Source organism: Corvus moneduloides, chromosome 3, assembly GCF_009650955.1.
Source record: "Corvus moneduloides isolate bCorMon1 chromosome 3, bCorMon1.pri, whole genome shotgun sequence".
Taxonomy (NCBI): domain Eukaryota; kingdom Metazoa; phylum Chordata; class Aves; order Passeriformes; family Corvidae; genus Corvus; species Corvus moneduloides.
The window spans coordinates 82,621,279-82,637,870 of NC_045478.1; the positions used below are offsets into that span (position 1 = coordinate 82,621,279).

The window sequence follows — 16,592 nt, forward strand, 5'->3', positions numbered from 1 at the left end:
ATGTTGATTATTATATCTTCTCCTTTTTACCACACGGAACTTGTTTTTTTCCTTTGTACTCCTTGGTAGAGTTTTATATTTCTCATCTCTCTCCAGGTAGGTTACAGCTATGCTTGTATTTCCTCTTTTTAATTTTGTTATCATGCTGCTAAACAGAGCTGGTAATTTGGATGAATTCTCACTCCATTTTCAGGAAGAGGAACTGACTAAGCCCTGCACAAGTGGTCTGTAAAGCTGGAAGGGGTCTTCTCCACTGGGAGGATCACACCTTAATGTACTCTATCACAAAATGGAAAAGTGGTCAAAATGGAGAAGAGGACCATGATAACCTGTGTAGGCAGTTCAGGTGTTTCATAGCAGTCCCCTGGACAAAGGCAGTAAGGTGGAGCCATGCCAAGGCAAGAGACCTAAAGTTTTTTACAAGAAATCTTACCTTAACATACCAGCACTCGCGGGCTTCAGTTTTAACCTGGTGGAGTATGTATAATTGATGTAGGGGTTGGGAAAGTCATCTGACATCAGCATAAGGAAAATGTTAAGTTCTCTCAGTTCCTAGCACATGACTTTTAAGACATTTTAATCCCCTCCTTTTCAAGTGTGGATTTACTAGGGAGGTCAAGGGGTCATTAATGCTTCCCCTGCTCCTCCACTATTAACAGGCAAACTCATAAAGGACTGGTGTTGGATACTATGACTTCATTAGTGCACATACCTGTATTTGGGTTTTTTCTTTCAGCCAAGTCTTCATCATCCTACTTCTTTAACAATATTTGAAGTTTAGAAATTGACTTTCATTTAAATATCATCAGTCCAAAGCCCTAACAACAGACTTTACCATTTCTAGCCCTTGCAGAGGTTCTAGGGGCAACAAAGAAGGCTTGCCCAACATTGTCTTGCTTGCTGTTGCAAGGACCAGAGCCACAAAGGAGAAGCTGGGTTAGAGTATTCACCCTACTGCACCAATGATCATACATCACTCTGTGTGCAGTATAGAGGGGCAAGATCATCACTAGGCAGTCTCTCGATGCAGATTGATAAAACAGATGAGACTAAAATGGCATAACTGGCACCATATCAAATGTGGTAAAGATAGTTCCTCAGCCTGCTGCAGAGGCAGGCTGATACCTGACTACGTATCTCTTTTTGAGAATCACTCAAGGATACACAGTTTTATACAGCCAAATACACCTCTGTATGTAAATTTATTTAGTCAGTGTCATTTTATGGTTATGTACACGAAGACAGAAGGATATGACATCACTAAGTGCACCCTCAGACACCAAGTTGAGTGGTATGGTTGACACACCTGAAGGATGGGATTCCAACCAGAGGGACCTGGACAAGCTCAAGAAGTGGTTGCATGGGAATCTCATGACATTATAGAAAACCAAGTGCAAGATGCTGCACCTGGATCAGGGCAACCTGTGCTATCAATACAGGCTGGGGATGAACAGATGGAGAGCAGCCCTGCCGAGAAGGACTTGGGGGTGCTGGTGGATGAGATGCTGGACATGGCCTGATAGTGTGTGCTCACAGCCCAGAAAACCAATCACATCCTGGTCTGTGTCAAAAGCAGGGAGGGGATTTTGCCTCTCTGCTTGGCTCTCATGAGACCCCATTTGCAATGCTGCATCCAGCTCTGGGGCCCTCAGAACAGGACAGACATCGAATTGTTGGAGTGAGTCCAGAAGAGGGCCACTTACATGATTACAGGAATGGAACACCTCTCCTGTGAGGAAAGGGGAAGATAATTTGGACAGTTCAGCCTGGAGAAGACTTCAGGGTGACCTATTTGTGGCCTTCCAGTACCTGAAGGGAACCTACAAAACTGATGGAGAGCAAATCTTTACAAGAGTATGACAGGACAAGGGGGAATGGCTTCAAACTGACAGAGAGTAGGTTCAGATTAGAAGAAATTGTGTGAGGGTGGTGAGGCACTGAACAGGTTTCCCAGAGAAGCTGTTAATGTCCCATTCCTGGAAGTGTTCCAGACCAGGCTGGATGGGGCTCTGAGTAACCTGGTCTAGTGGAAGGTGTCCCTGCCCACAGCAGGAGGTTTGGAATGAGATCATTGTTAGGGTCCTTTCCAACCCAAACCATTTCGTGATGCTATGAGTCTATGATACTATGACATATGGTACAAAATAAAGCTAGCAAAGAGTTTCCTGTGTGTCTGTTCTTTTGTGTTTTCTTAAGGGTAAGCTTGTTTGTCTTCTAGATGGAAGAAATGAGTTTCAGAGGCTACCTGGTTATTTTGGATCACTTGCTCTTTGGAAATACAAAAAAAATACCCAAAACACAACCCCAGTACACTGAATATATGAAGTCAGAAAGCAACTGACTTCTGTTAAGTACTTTAATGCAATAGAAGCTGAAATGACCATAGGATGTGTAGTGAATGCAGTTATATGGAAGAAAATGGCACATCACAACAACACTAATTACTTGATGACAAAAAGCTGGTGATATAAAAAATACTGCTGTATGTGGTCAAAGTTGAGTATAGTCAGGCTGGTGGAGCACTCCGAACTCCAAATATCTATTTGACATTCTGCCTAAGGTTATATTCTTTTTTTTTCTCCCTTCTAGAGATAGTCTGGTTTCTTTTTCTTGTTTTTTGCTTCTTTCAGAGTGTCTTGTTTTTCTCCAGCCTAACCCTCCTGGGACAGACAAAGATAGAAAAAATTCAGTTTGCTGCTATTTTACTCTGCTTTACTTATCCTCATAAAGTTGCTTTAGAGACAGTCACTTTCTGGTATGTGAGGACAAGATGTCATGAGGCACATAGTGGAATAGTAGACCCAGGCTTTGATCTATTGCTAGAAATGGACATGGGAAGAGAGAAAAAGGCTGAGCTTTACTAAAAGACAGATTTATATATATATATATATATGACTCTTTACAGGAGTAAACAGAAGTTAAAAGATACCACAGCTCAAAGGAAACGTGTCAGGTGAAACCTACTAAAGTCTTCCTCTGACTCAGACAAACTAGCTACCAGGCCTGTTTAGTGACATACATAGGCTAAAGCTTTCTATGTGATCATTATTTTCACCCAAAACCAGGGTTACCAGAACTTCAATGTAGCTACAGGCCATTGTCACATGATCTCAGCTTCACGGCTTTCTCAGTGAGAGCTTGGCTCTTCTGCTCCCCAAATGCCCAGTTTGGATAAAAGCTGAGCAGATCCCTGGCAATTTGCTGAGCTGCTCTGGCCATGATTTGCAGGGAGTCCATCACCTGCTGACATATACCTGCCATTCATCTCATATTGAAATGCCTCACTCAAGTCACTTATTCACAAGAAGGGAGTTGGAAGCAAAAAGAACACACTATTTTCCCTTCTATACATCTTTTAAATGTGACCTCTTGTCTCCTGCTCAGGTTTATTTATATACACTGGCACATCAGAAGAGTGACTGGCAATGTTAAATACTGTGATTTGAATTAGTGGTTTGTGTAGCATCCAAATAATCTGAATAAAGTACATTACAAAAATGCTGGAAATTGACATTACATCTATGTTGATGCACATTTCAGTTGCCAAGAAAAGAGCAGTTTGGCTGAAGGATCCAACAAAATCTGCTTAGTGGGTCTTCCTTGGCGAGAGCCCACAAAGCAGATTGCTTTCATACAGTGCTCCCTTAATCACTGTAAAGAGGTTTCAGAGAGATTAATAATAACTAGTGCAGTTGTTACACCCACGCAGTGACTCAGACACACAGCCCAAGGAGACTCTTTACCTGTGTGGGCCATACAGACACATGCCAATATTTAGTCCAATAAAGTTGTCTTTCCAGCAGCGTGAATGATAATCTTGGAGGTAGATGATGACAGGGCCTGTCAAATAAGCCCCTATACTGAGACACAGCCCAATATATAACAGCATCTCACTAGAGCCACATTAAAAGCTGCAGTGGAATCCTTGCTCTCTCTCTTCCCTTCTCGGTCAGATATCAGCAACACTGATTAAAACAAAATAATACCTAGTCCCAGCATCATGCTATGCTGCAGAAAGAGGACTCTGAGAGTAATGAGGGCCCATTTGGTTTAAATGAATTTTTGGCTAGTGTTTCTGAGTGCAGGGCTGAGGCAGCTGGTTGTTAGTCAGACGCGATGCAGGCAGGAGGTGATCAGACAGTGCTGTGGCAGCGGGGGGTGGTGGAGGAGTTCTGAGCTGCTGCTGCTGCTCCTCATGCTAAATGTGTGCATAGCCTAGGTGCTACTGACCCTGTGCTGGCCACAGCAGACAGTCATCCATGGTTTTGTCTCTTTTGGACCTGTTATTTAGCTTACATTTAGTGGGGTTTATGTTAACTCATCCCCTATTTCTGACATAAAAGAGCAGCAATTGTGATTTGATTAACTTCCCTGGGAACAGGTAGTGCTCAGGAATACTCTGTCTGAGTCTTTAGTCAGATACAGATTAGCAGAGAATAATAATTCAGTGGCCATTACAGAGCAAGTTCCATGTAGCAATCAGAGGTAACTAATTATGGATTGCCTCCGGCTTGCAGCTCATTTGGTAGCAAAGCTCCTACTGACTTCAATGGCACAGTAGATTGTGGAAGCTGTGGACTAGTGGCAGGAGCAAGTCAACTGTAACCTTATCTATGGAAATAAAAGCCTTCCAACAAGAGAACCAGAGATAAATTGTGGACAATTAGGAAGTATTTGAGCTCTTATTCCTACCTGCAATATGGTAGGAGGTCAGGCTCCCAGTTAATTAATTTTTTGGTCAAAAAGACGCAACGCAACAAGCCACTTTGGAGAGGAAGAGAAAAAGCAAATCTTGTTTGGCTAATCTGATCTCCTTCAATGAGAAGGTAACCCACCTGGATGAGAGAAAGACTTGTGGCTGTTGTTTACCTGGACTTCAGTAAAGCTTTTGCCACTGTTTCCCACAGTATTCTCCCGGAAAAGCTGACTGCTCATAGCTTAGATGGGTATACTCTTCTCTGGGTAAAAACCTGTCTGGATGGCCTGGCCCAGAGAATTATGGTGAATTTATGGTGAGTTAAATCCAGCTGGTCACTGGTGGTGTTCCCCAGGACTCTGTACTGGAGCCAGTACTGTTTAATGTTTTTATTAATGTTTTGGGCGAAGGGATCAGGTGCACCCTCAGTCAGTTTGCAGATGACACTAAGCTTGGTGGGAGTGTTGATCTGCTGGAGGGCAGGAAGACTCTGCAGAGGGGTCTGGACAGGCTGGATCAATGGGCAGAAGCCAATTTTATGAGGTTCAACGAGGTCAGGCACTTGTGCCACAACAAGCCCATGCAGCAATGCAGGCTTGGGGAAGAGTGGCTGGAAAGCTGCCTAGAAGAAAAGGACCTGGAAGTGCTGGTTGACAGCCACTGACTATGATCCAGCATGTGCTCAGGTGGCCAAGAAGGCCAATGGCATCCTGGCCTGTATCAGGGATAGTGCGGTCAGCAGGACCAGGGCAGTGATCACCCCCCTGTACTCAGCACTGATGAGGCCACACCTTGAATCCTGTGTTCAGTTTTGGACCCCTCACTACAAGAAAGACTTTGAGGTGCTGGAGTGAGTCTAGAGGAGGGCAACGTAGCTGGAGAAGCGTCTGGAGCACAGTTTTTATGAGGAGTGGCTGAGGTTGTTTAGCCTGAAGAAAAGAAGGCTCAGGGAAGTCTTGCCTTGCCCTGCTACTGCCTGAAAGGAGGCTGTACTCAGAGGGGGGCCAATCTCTTCTGCCAAGTAACAAATGAAAGGATGAGCAGAAATAGCCTCAAGTTGCACCAGGGGAGATTTAGATTTGATATTAGGGAAAAAATCTTCACTGAAATTGTTGTCAAGCTGTGAAAAAGGCTGCCCGGGCAAGTGTTTGAGTCACCATTCCTGGAGGTATTTAAAAGACATGTAGATGTGGTACTTTGGGACATGGTTTAGTGATAGACTTGACAGTGTTACATTTGTGGTTGGACTCAATGATCTTAAAGGTCTTTTCTAATCTAAATTATTCTGTGATCCTTTTCTGTGAAAAGCAGGAGAAACTTCTCCTTTTCTGATCTTCAATGTCTCCTCCTGTGCAGAAGGGGCACAGAATTCATTTGGGGCAGTACAGCGTTGTCTAGCTTACCTAAGGTTTTCTTTTCAAGTTGTTTCTCTAACCCCTCCACCCTCAGACCAAATCACACAGAGACAACGACAGGAATATGGAGAGGGGCAAATTCACAACAAAGCGTGAAGTACAATGTGAAACTGAAAAAAGGATTGGTTTTCTTGTTTTAAGAGAGGAAGTGAAAACAAGATTAAACGCCAACTTTTGTTTCCAGTTTTTGTCCTTTCGGTAACCTGCAGAAAAGCACAAAGAGCTTCAAAAGTTAGAAAAATTTTCAGACTAGAAATCACATCAATAAAGTTCTGCTATCCATCCCAAAGCTGTATTAGCTCACTCCCACAATTTTTGCTGTGAAGTAGGCTGCTTCTTTAAATTCATAGTGTTCAGTGCTGTCTGCACTGTATGCAGCTAATCAGTTTAGTTAGAGACCGGATGGATAAGAGTAGTGTTTCAACAGCCTAAATGGATGTGTAGAGCCTAAAATAAATTAGCAACTCACATATTATTTTAAATTCCAGGCTATTTGCCAGAAAAGTAGCACACAGTACATATGATGAAGTGTGAGGGTGCCTGAATTTATGAAATGTGGGTGTGGGAAGATATAACCGATATTTTTTTTTAAATCTATGTATTTATTGAAATTGACAGCTTCAATTAATTTATTTAGGTGCAAGGCACATGTGTTTTAGAATTCTGTATGTTGTTTGTTTTGCATAATCTGTCAGAAGCTACATTGGAGAAGGTCCCAAGGAGCCCCTGTGGCACAAATGGCATGATGTGCTTTCACGTATGTACAGAAACCTCTCTTCAGTGGTCAGCCTTAAGCTGAAGTAGTTTTTCATTTGTTGTCAAGACTTTCCGACTCAACAAGAAGATCTGTAAAATAAGAAACAGAAATAAACGGCTCAGACTATAGGCTTGTTTTAATACAGTAGAAAGAAAGAACAAGTAAATTGTTGAAAAGGTTAGAAAGATGAAGGGAATTGGGAGGAAGGGAGAAGAGACTAATATGATCAATAGTGTGCTGAAGGAAGTACTGCTGCTGTGAGGTCTGCACTCAGTTATGAGATAAGAGATAATGATAGAATTACACCACTAGAAGCCACATAAGGTCAAATAAAACCCACAGAGAGTTTGGTCTGTCCAGTTCACCACGTGGAATAGCAGTGACAAGGTGTAGTGGTTTGGTCCAAAATACTCATTACTGTTTACCTTCTGTGAGATAAGAATTAGGAGAAATGCAAAGCAGGCACCAAACTTGAAAGAATATAAAGAAGTTTATTAACAAACCCATAAGAAGAAAAAAAAATCATACCACAGCTTCAGAACACTTCTCCTCCCCCCACCTTTCTCCCTTCTCCCACTGACAATGTAAAAAGACAACCCTTGAGGTGTTCAGTCTGTTTACCACTTCCATAATAACCTTGTTCAGTCCATTTAGGAAGAGGAGTCTCTCTTGGCCATGCTATGAAAACATTATCACAACGAGACAGCCGCCCGGGTTGGTTCTCTGCTCACATGTAAGTCCCTTCCCATGACTTGCAGCTTTTCCCACAACTGCTTTCAAGGGTCCACTCTTGAATTACTGGGGTAAAATTTTAAGGTTGAGCCGTTCAGAAAAAAAAAGTTCTCTTCACCCATCTCTGGGAGCATTTCATCTCTAAGAACAGAGACCCTTCTCCTTTCCTGGGAGCAAAGGGTCTTCCTCATCTTCATCTCCAGGACTATCTCTGGGAGCATCTCTAGGAACTGAGGTTTTCTCCTTTCCCCTTTGGAGCAAAAGTCCTCATCGCTTCCATCTCTCCCTGTCCAAACTTCTCATGAAATTACAGCTGTGTCAGCATCTGCCTATCTCAGCGCAGGTGCTTTTGCTCACGAGTTGAACACTCCACCCCCCATGCCTTCATGAAATTGCAATGGGTACTCTGATATATCACAGCTTTACAACAGAATTTCAGCTTTAAGCATCTCCTCTTTCTTCTCCCTCAGGTTTTCAGCTCTTCACAGCACTAAAAGGGTTAATCTCACCTCGGCCTTGCAGCTGGAATGAAGCTTATCGCTGTTGGTCACATGATCTTTGCTGGACAGCGGTGCAGCTTTCGGCTGAATCTTGGCCGCACTGGAGGTGGTGGGGAGCCGGACCACTCCAGCTGCCCACAGCAGGGCTGTGGGGGCATTCCGCAGGTGGAACAGTGTCGGGGTCTCCTCCCCCGCCGTGTAGCCCTGGCAGAGGGGCCCTGAGGGGTCAGACATGGGGTTTCCCTGCCCCTGCTCAGCCTCATTCCCCATTGGTTGTTTTGTGTTTCCCTGTGCGGGGAAGGACCCTCTGTCCCAGACTGTGAGAGTTCCTTGGCAGAGCCCCGGCCATGCAGCTGGGGAAATAAACATCTCTGAAACATCTAGCAAGAATCTGTCCATATATATATTTCTTTTCCATGGGACCCCTGGTTTGATATATGCATGTTACAGTAATCCCCGCTGTAACAGAACAGGCCCATCAGCTCCAGGATGGCCGTGGCCCGGCCCAGCCTGGCCCAAGCAGGGCCTGGCCGGGCCCGCTGGCCCCCGCACGGGGCCCGCAGCCACCTGTTCCAGCACCGGAAATGAGACAGAGCTGTGAGGGGGGGGTTGTCTATTCTTAAGTGTGCATCACAGAGGCGGTCACAACTTTAAGTGGCTCAAAGAATTGTCCGTATTCAGACTGGCCAGCTGATAGGTTCTGTTAAGACACAGAGGAAGCTGTAAGCAGCCCTTTGCAAGGACATCCCTTCCGGGACTATGCTTGCTAACCTATGACAAGGTAGTTTAACAGTAACACAACTATAGAAAAAGTTTAACTTAGAAGTCACTACTTAAAATTATGAAAAAATAGTGTCAATAAAATGGTGATGGGGGCTAATATTTTTACCCTGCATTCATTTATAACATTTCTTTTTAAGTGAAAATCTCTCTGGTAAACACTAGGAAGAATAATTTCAGAATACAGAATATATTGGGACATGAATACTTCATAGATTTATAGTTACCAGTAAATTGAGTAACTAAATTTCCAGCAATAAAAATTTAAATAGTTAACTTGGACATGTAGTCCATTTCTTTCCTGTCCACAAATCTAATTGAATATTCCTTCCTTATTTTTCATTTTAACTTACTCTGAGGATAATTTCCAAAAACTGTAGATTGTTAGTGAGCAGATTTCCGTAGGTTTTCAAAAATTTAAAAAAAAATCAAACCAGTTTGGATTTAATGTGTTATTCACATGGTATTTCTGTGCCTCTACTGAATGTATCTATGAAAGTGTTTGGTAAAAATTTGAAGGATTCCAAATCTGCTATCAGAGGAAACTTTAAATATTGACTGTTTTGAAGCACATTCTTGACAGTAAATTTTTCTGCCAGAATATTTATAGGAAGCAAACATCGAATGGACACAAACACTGTCAATAAAAATCCTGAAAAAATCTTTGCCAGTTGTTTTCAGATAACTGCAATAGTTCATTATCTCCCTCCTCCAACTGGTGAAAAATTCCTATACTAGTTGGTTTTTGAGGACATAGACCAAAGCCGTGTTCTAATTACCTTTGCAAATCACTGTAGTGCTTTTTTTTTTTTTTTTAATTTATCTGTGTGCAGAGGAAAGCACAGAGGGAAACTTCCACTTGGTCCCCTCCTTGCCACACCTAACAGAGATTCACAGAAGATTTCAGTATCTTTTATGTGCTCCCCTGTCCTTTCCCTTCCACCACAGTGTGAAGCCTCTGCATATGGCATCATTATTGGGGATGACCTTATAATGAATGCAATAATATAAGTAAAATGGCCTTTTCACCACCTGCTGTGCCAGCTGAAAAGGCTGCTCCCCTTGATGGCCTGTTGGTGCTGTGGTTCCTCACTGCAGGCAGGGTGAGATGGGAGAGCTGTGTGACATGTCTACCACTGACTGAGAGGAGCCTCAGGACCTCTGTACCAGTACAAACCTGAGAGTGGAACTGTGCCTGACTGTGTGAGGGGAACCTCCCACAAACATAGTGGGAATGGGAAGGGACATTGTATCCACACCCTGCCTGGCCTACCTTTTCTGAAACCAAAAATAAAATTACATACATGTTCTGTTGTCACCCCCAGACTGCCCTTCTCTCTTTGAGAGTTAATAGTGTGTGTATCCTTCATAGGAAATACTGTGGGAATTAATGCTTAGGAGAGTCTACACAGTGTTGGAGGTCAGAGAGTCAAGGCTACCCTTCTGTTTATCCCCTTGCAGTAAGGCAGGATTTAAATGCTCATTCTAAGATTCTCACTTCCAGGCTCCCCTGACCCAGCCTGGAGTTGGCTGTGACTAATTAAAAGAGAATAAATATGTCAGTTCTGACCCCAGGGATAATACAGAGACAGGTCTTAATTTCCAGTTTTCAGATGTTGAACTGTGCTGAAATGGTAGCAGTGATAGAGCGCCTCACAGCCTTATTAAGTCTACTTTATACAGCCAGTGTACAGAATCTGATGGAACAAATGACCTTGGCTGTACTTCCCTTCACTCCCTAGATATAACCCAATATATCCTGGTTAGGATAGACGCCACCACCACCTCAAACAAATGCTATTTGTCCCATCCTAATTTTTTTAGCATCACAGCACATCTGCTCCTCTTGTGTGCCCTTGCCATGACCAGCCCTTCAATTTTCTGGAGGGAATCATCACCTACTAACCACAGCCCTACTAGTCCTTAATTACCAAATTTGCATGCATTCCTGTATCAGGAACTGACACAGATGAAACTGTGAGGACAGCGTCAATTTGGTCTGTGAGGAGACACTGTATCAGAATTTGTCCTGTTAGCAGGCACTGTGATTTAGGAATCAAGAGGCAAAGCACCAAACTGATGCAATCACCAGCTAGCCTGGCTGAGCACATAAACCAGTGAACAAGGCTGCCAAGCTGAGGGAGCACAGAACCGTAAACCTCCCTTCAAAAACACCACAAGGTGCGAACTTCAGGCTTGTCAGTCTGTACCACTGTCCAATACTACAATGAATAAATCATTATGTTAGAAATTAAACTCAGCTTTCAGCATGAAAGCACTGGGATGGTGCCAGTTTGTGTCTGAAGCGTGCCTGAGGGGACAGCAAGCTGTGGGCTAGTGAGCTGAGCAATTCGTAACAACTTGTGCTGCTACCACACTCAGCCATCCTAAGCAGGTCAACAATTCCGAGTACGTTCAGAGAAGAGACTAAGACAGAAAGATAGCTCAGACATGCATCTTTCTCTTTGCTGTGATTTCCCCCCTGCCAGGTTCCTGGGAACATGGCACACATTTTGTAGCGCATAGGTGGCAGGGAAAATGGCATGGGCCGCTGCCTAGTCTTCGTCGTGTGTTTGCCCACATTTTTTCATTTGCCCCTTTTGCTCATCTCTTCTGGTCTAAGAGGCTTTTCTGCTGGCATCAGCTGCGTTGACTCAGTTACTTTTATAACCTACACAGCTTGCTTTTTTTTAAGAAGAGGATGGGGCTATTTCTACACTGTGTCTGGATTTGAGAAGCTATTAGCAGAACAAGGGAGAGTTGAACTCACACGCCGGTGAACTGAGACCCCAGTGGACATGAGGGTGTAACCTGGGCTTCTTAGTTGTGAAAGTCCAGAGGAAGATGAGAGAACTCTGAAGTTCTTGGTTGACTAAATAAATAATGTATGCCTATTATCTACCTTCAAACCTTCTTAAGGGGCTAAGTATAAGTAGCAAAAGTGCCACATAAAATGTCATTGGATTTAAATCCCTGGAGATTAGCCAGTTGCCAAACATCATTATAGCAAATCAACTCTGTTATCTAAAGCATGGAGTCTAAAGAGACTGAAAAGCCCACTGAGCTGCACAGGACCATGCAAAACTACATCTATATGGGCCGGGTTCACAAGTTCAGTCCACTGGGCACTATTCTCTCTGCTGCACAAAGCACACATTCTGTTCTCCTCTCACTGATACTATAGTAAAAAAGGGCTTGTGTGTTGAGATTTTCAGGTAAAATTTCTCTGCCTGTTCTGCTGGTTCCACTGGAGAGACATGAGTTAACAAAGCACTTTAGCTGTCTGCAAAAGTCAGCACACAGAAGATGCATGTACTGGCCCATGTACTGCTTTTCATAAAAACAAAACAAACCACCAAAAAACCTCACAAACAAACAAACAAACAAACCAAAGCAGCAGGATTAGGACATAATAAAACATAAATCTTTTATTTGCGACAGAATGATTTGCTTGTAAGCACAATGTTGCCAACATATGACTTTAACAATGTGTTAAAGGATCTTAAGGAAATCAACCTCCTTCTACTTCCTTTCTATGGAAACATGTACTTACTGATATTGTTGCACCTTTTAAGCATAAATCATAGTGAAAAATAAATTGATACAAAATACATTTGTTACCTACTTTCAGGCTTTTATTCTTTCCAGTCTAATAGTCTGCTAATGACTAATCAGTCTGATAACTTTTAGGGATAGAGTTTGCTATTTTGGGCTATTCCTCTAGATGAAAGTTATTTCTATAGCAGCTATTCTTAGAAGCATTTATGGAAGAAAGGGAGCGAATGAAGCAGCAGAAGAGGACTGACTCACCACAGCACTACTAATTGCCAACCAAAAAAAAAAATGTCTTTTGCCTTGTGAATTAGGAAATCAACTGCATTTATAAAAACCCCACCCTATATATTTGAGAACCAAACACTGCTCATGATCTTTGATATTAAAACTATGTGGGACGGGTGCACAGCCAAAAACAGGGACAGACAAACATCTGAAATTACTCCTTTCTAGGTCTATATCTCTCCACATCATTTACCTGCCAACCCAATTTCCCATTGCTCTTGCCTCTTTCTTTATCATCCCTGCAACATCTGCTTGCCTTTGATTTTTTCATCTTCTGTTGTTCCACAGCTTGAAATATGTAAAGTAAAAGGCAGCTAAAGGGACTGCTAGCAGCCTGCAAAAATTTCAATTTCTAGGTCTCTGGCTAGGATCCAGGCAGGTCAGTGGCAAGTGAAAGTCATTACCACCTCATGTCTGCTTGCTGACCTCAGTGACCTTAATTGCTGGACTGGACACAGCAGCAATCTCAGCAGAGAAACCACTCGCTCTGTGCTGAAATCAGGCCATCCTCTCCCCTGCAGAGTCAAGGCTGTGGCAGGGCTGTCTCCAAGAGCCTCCAGAAACAGACACCTTCATCTTCCTCTTCCCTTTAAATATATTAAAATAACATATTATTCTTATTTTCCAGCTTATACAAAGGTAGCATGAGAGCTAAGGCTGTTTAGAGCTAAGGCTGTGCTGTCATGTGTTTAAATACTCTGCAAATGTCTTAACAATACGCATTACTCTATGTAACTAAACAAACTAAGTCAGTATGGGTATAAAGCTCAGAGCTTATTGAGGTGATACATGTTATCTTGCTCTCCAGGCAATTGGTTAGCTCAATGTGTCCAGGGAAGGAGAAAGTGAGGAAAAGGTCTCCATGTCTCATGCTGCAGCCTCATCATAGCTGTTTCCAGGAGATCTGAAGAGCTGTTTTCCCCTTTCATTCTCTCCACCTATGTTATTTGTGACCTGTCAAGACCAGGAACTGGTTTATCCTTTGGTCTTCACATCTAAAATAGAAACAGAAAAATTTTTCTGTCCTTCCTTCCTTCCTTCCTTCTTTCTGCTCTGAGGACTACCTGTGAATATCTTTTGTAGTGGAAAAGCAAACCCCTCACCCCCTCAGAGAAATTACACGAAATGGAGTTTTCCATTTCAGAGAACTATACTACCAGATTTCCATTAATGTTTTACCCTTTTCAATGCTCATGACAAATCTTGCCATATTCTCCATGGAAATCTCTACCTTTCTTTTTCTTTTTTATTCTTCATCCTCCCAAGAAATCCCAGCTGCCAATATGAGAATTTGGCCTTTTTTTCTTTCACTTTCTTTATTCAGAAAAGGACACGAAAACATGATCTCTGTAGGTAAAAACAATCAAAGGGAAAGCAAATTTTAAAAAAACCCATTTACTTAAAGGAAAAAAAAGAGCAATCCATGGTTGAAACTACATCAGGGATGTTTGGAGCCTGCCTCGACATTTTGCAGTGCTTGGAAAGGCAGTATAATTTATATCAGATTAACCATGATTTAAAGGTCTTTCTATTTAAACACACAAATCACAGTTAAGTGGAATTTTATTCCCAGAATAATGTTATCTAAGTCATCTTGGTTAAATTTTTCCTATTCGTTGTCTTCAGATGCAAACTTTTTATAAATATTAAATTAATTTGCTTACAGATAGTTCCTGTAAAGGACTGAGTCACAAACATTGAAATTCAGATATCTAAATCTGAATTTCCAATGCTGGAAAACTTTGGCCCACTGCTGTCTAGCCTCAAAGAACGGAGATGACATTTATCAGTTCACATCACTGGGGGAACCTGTTCCTGAGCTGGGTGTGGGCGCTGACATACCGGCTAGAGGCAAGACACATCACCTGGTCAGGGTGATGCTCTGATGAATAATGTTCCTGCAGCTTCAAGCCACACAAACAGACCCAGGACTCATGCCCCATCTCATACTCCTTAACAGCAGGTCCAAAGAGAGGATGATGAGACTATTTACAGAGGGAAGGAATATCTCATGCTACCAGTTAAAAGCCAGGATAAATAATTTCCTGTATATTTTCATCAAAATGAGCAGATCTGTTCCTCTGCTATGATGGCTCCTCATTTCCCAAGGCTCCTGCAGTAGAGGCATACTTTCAAACTTGAGTCATCTAATACAGGCACTGAGGTCCTCTACGTATTCACCAGGGAGCAATTCAAAGTGCCTAAGTAAGGGATATTTTGAATAGATGAAGCTCTTTATCATGAGCACAGACATGCTGGGTCAGACCAAAGAGCCAGCTAAGCCACCACTCTGCCTTTGACATAGCCAACAGCAGATGCTTAGGGAAGAGCAGAAGAGTAAGACATTCATATCTAAATTTTCTTCCTCGGTTACTTTTTCATCTATCCCCAGTAGTTACATATCACATGGACTTCCTAATGTGTCCATGGTTTGTATTAATTTAGAGATGGCATTAATTTGCCTGTCTCTCTTTGAACCCAGGTAAATACCCAGTGTCTACAATATCTAAGGGCAGGATTCATAGTTTAACTATGTGAGGGCTTTCATGGGAGAACACTGTGCAACTACAGCTATCTCTGGAAGCAAACTTGAGAGGCATGAGTGAAACTGGGAACCAGAGCACAGTGCAAGAACAGCAATATTTTTCTAGCCCTTTTCCTACCTCTGGTATGCACTCACATCATTTTGCTGCATGAAAGCCATGCTGAGAGCAACGTGAAAATGTGTCCGAAGTAGATGTGTTGAAGGTCCCAAGCTGATGAAGTGCATAGAACAGGTGCCATATACAGTCCGTGAAGTTTTTTGATGTGACCAGTTTAAGGATAGTTCTTATCATACTTATCATCATCAGACAAAACTAGCTATCAGGAAACTGACCTAAGCTTGCACAGGGTCTAGGACTGAAAAATTGGGTTGTTGTTACCATTTAATTACTAACAGTCTACTGGGAAATTTGGCAGTTTTCCATAGATTATACTTTTTTTCTCCTTAGAATTGTAAATAAATATGTGGAAATCTCAAATTTAAGCTCAATTTGAGGTCACATCTGCCCAATGATCAATTTTTTATCAATTTCTTGCATTGCACAACAAATCTGAACTCAGCTTGCCATAAAATGTCAGCAACAAATTCTGTTGGTTGCAGCACCTTTTTCTGTGATTAGGGTTGTTGCAGTATGCATGGATTCAGCATGAAGGGAACTTGTTATTGGCTGCAAAATCATAGACTCATAGAATTTTTTAGGTTGGAAAGGATCTTTGAGATCATCAAGTCCAAACATTACTCTCACTACCAAGTCTACCACTAAGTAATTTTTCACAGATCTAGTATAATGAGCTTGAGGAAAGTATGATATCAATTACAGGTTATAGAAAAGCTTTAGTAGCCCTTAGAACCTTGTCAGGATAAGCATTCACTGTATTTATTCTAGTTTTTAAAAAGTGTCACTCATAGTAATATGTTTCTAGTTGTGTTTCTGCTAAAAAAATATCCAGTAATGGATTGCAGAGATCTTTAAGGCAGGACACACTGAAGCTTCTAAAAAATGTGCAGTTGGAGGAGTGCTTTAGTGGGCTGTGAAAAGGCATACAGTCAAGAAGAAACAGCATTTGGATGTGTAAGAACATAACCTAAACAAGATGTAGACTGGACTATCTTGAGCCATGAGCAGAGCAGGCAACTGTTTAGGGTAGCAGACTGCCGGGATGTTGCTTGTGCCAGTAAATTTTGCTTCTGCCAAAGGCTTCTGCTTCAGACCTGTTGATATCTGGGTTGCTTTCTCACGCTGAGGAAGCATTTGGACTATGGATTACGGCAACAGCAGAGCAAGTCTTGACAGAGTCGCTCTGCCAAGCTACATCATTATATATCT

At 42.3% G+C, this 16,592-nt stretch overlaps 1 long non-coding RNA gene across 1 annotated transcript in view; it reads right to left on the minus strand.

Annotated features, from left to right (window-relative positions):
- Positions 1 to 6,726: 6,726 nt before the first annotated feature.
- Positions 6,727 to 16,592, minus strand: part of LOC116441004 — a 128,644-nt gene continuing 118,778 nt past the window's right edge. The window contains exon 4 of the long non-coding RNA XR_004238833.1: positions 6,727 to 6,957. This is a non-coding gene — a long non-coding RNA (uncharacterized LOC116441004). The remainder of the gene's footprint in view (positions 6,958 to 16,592) is intronic.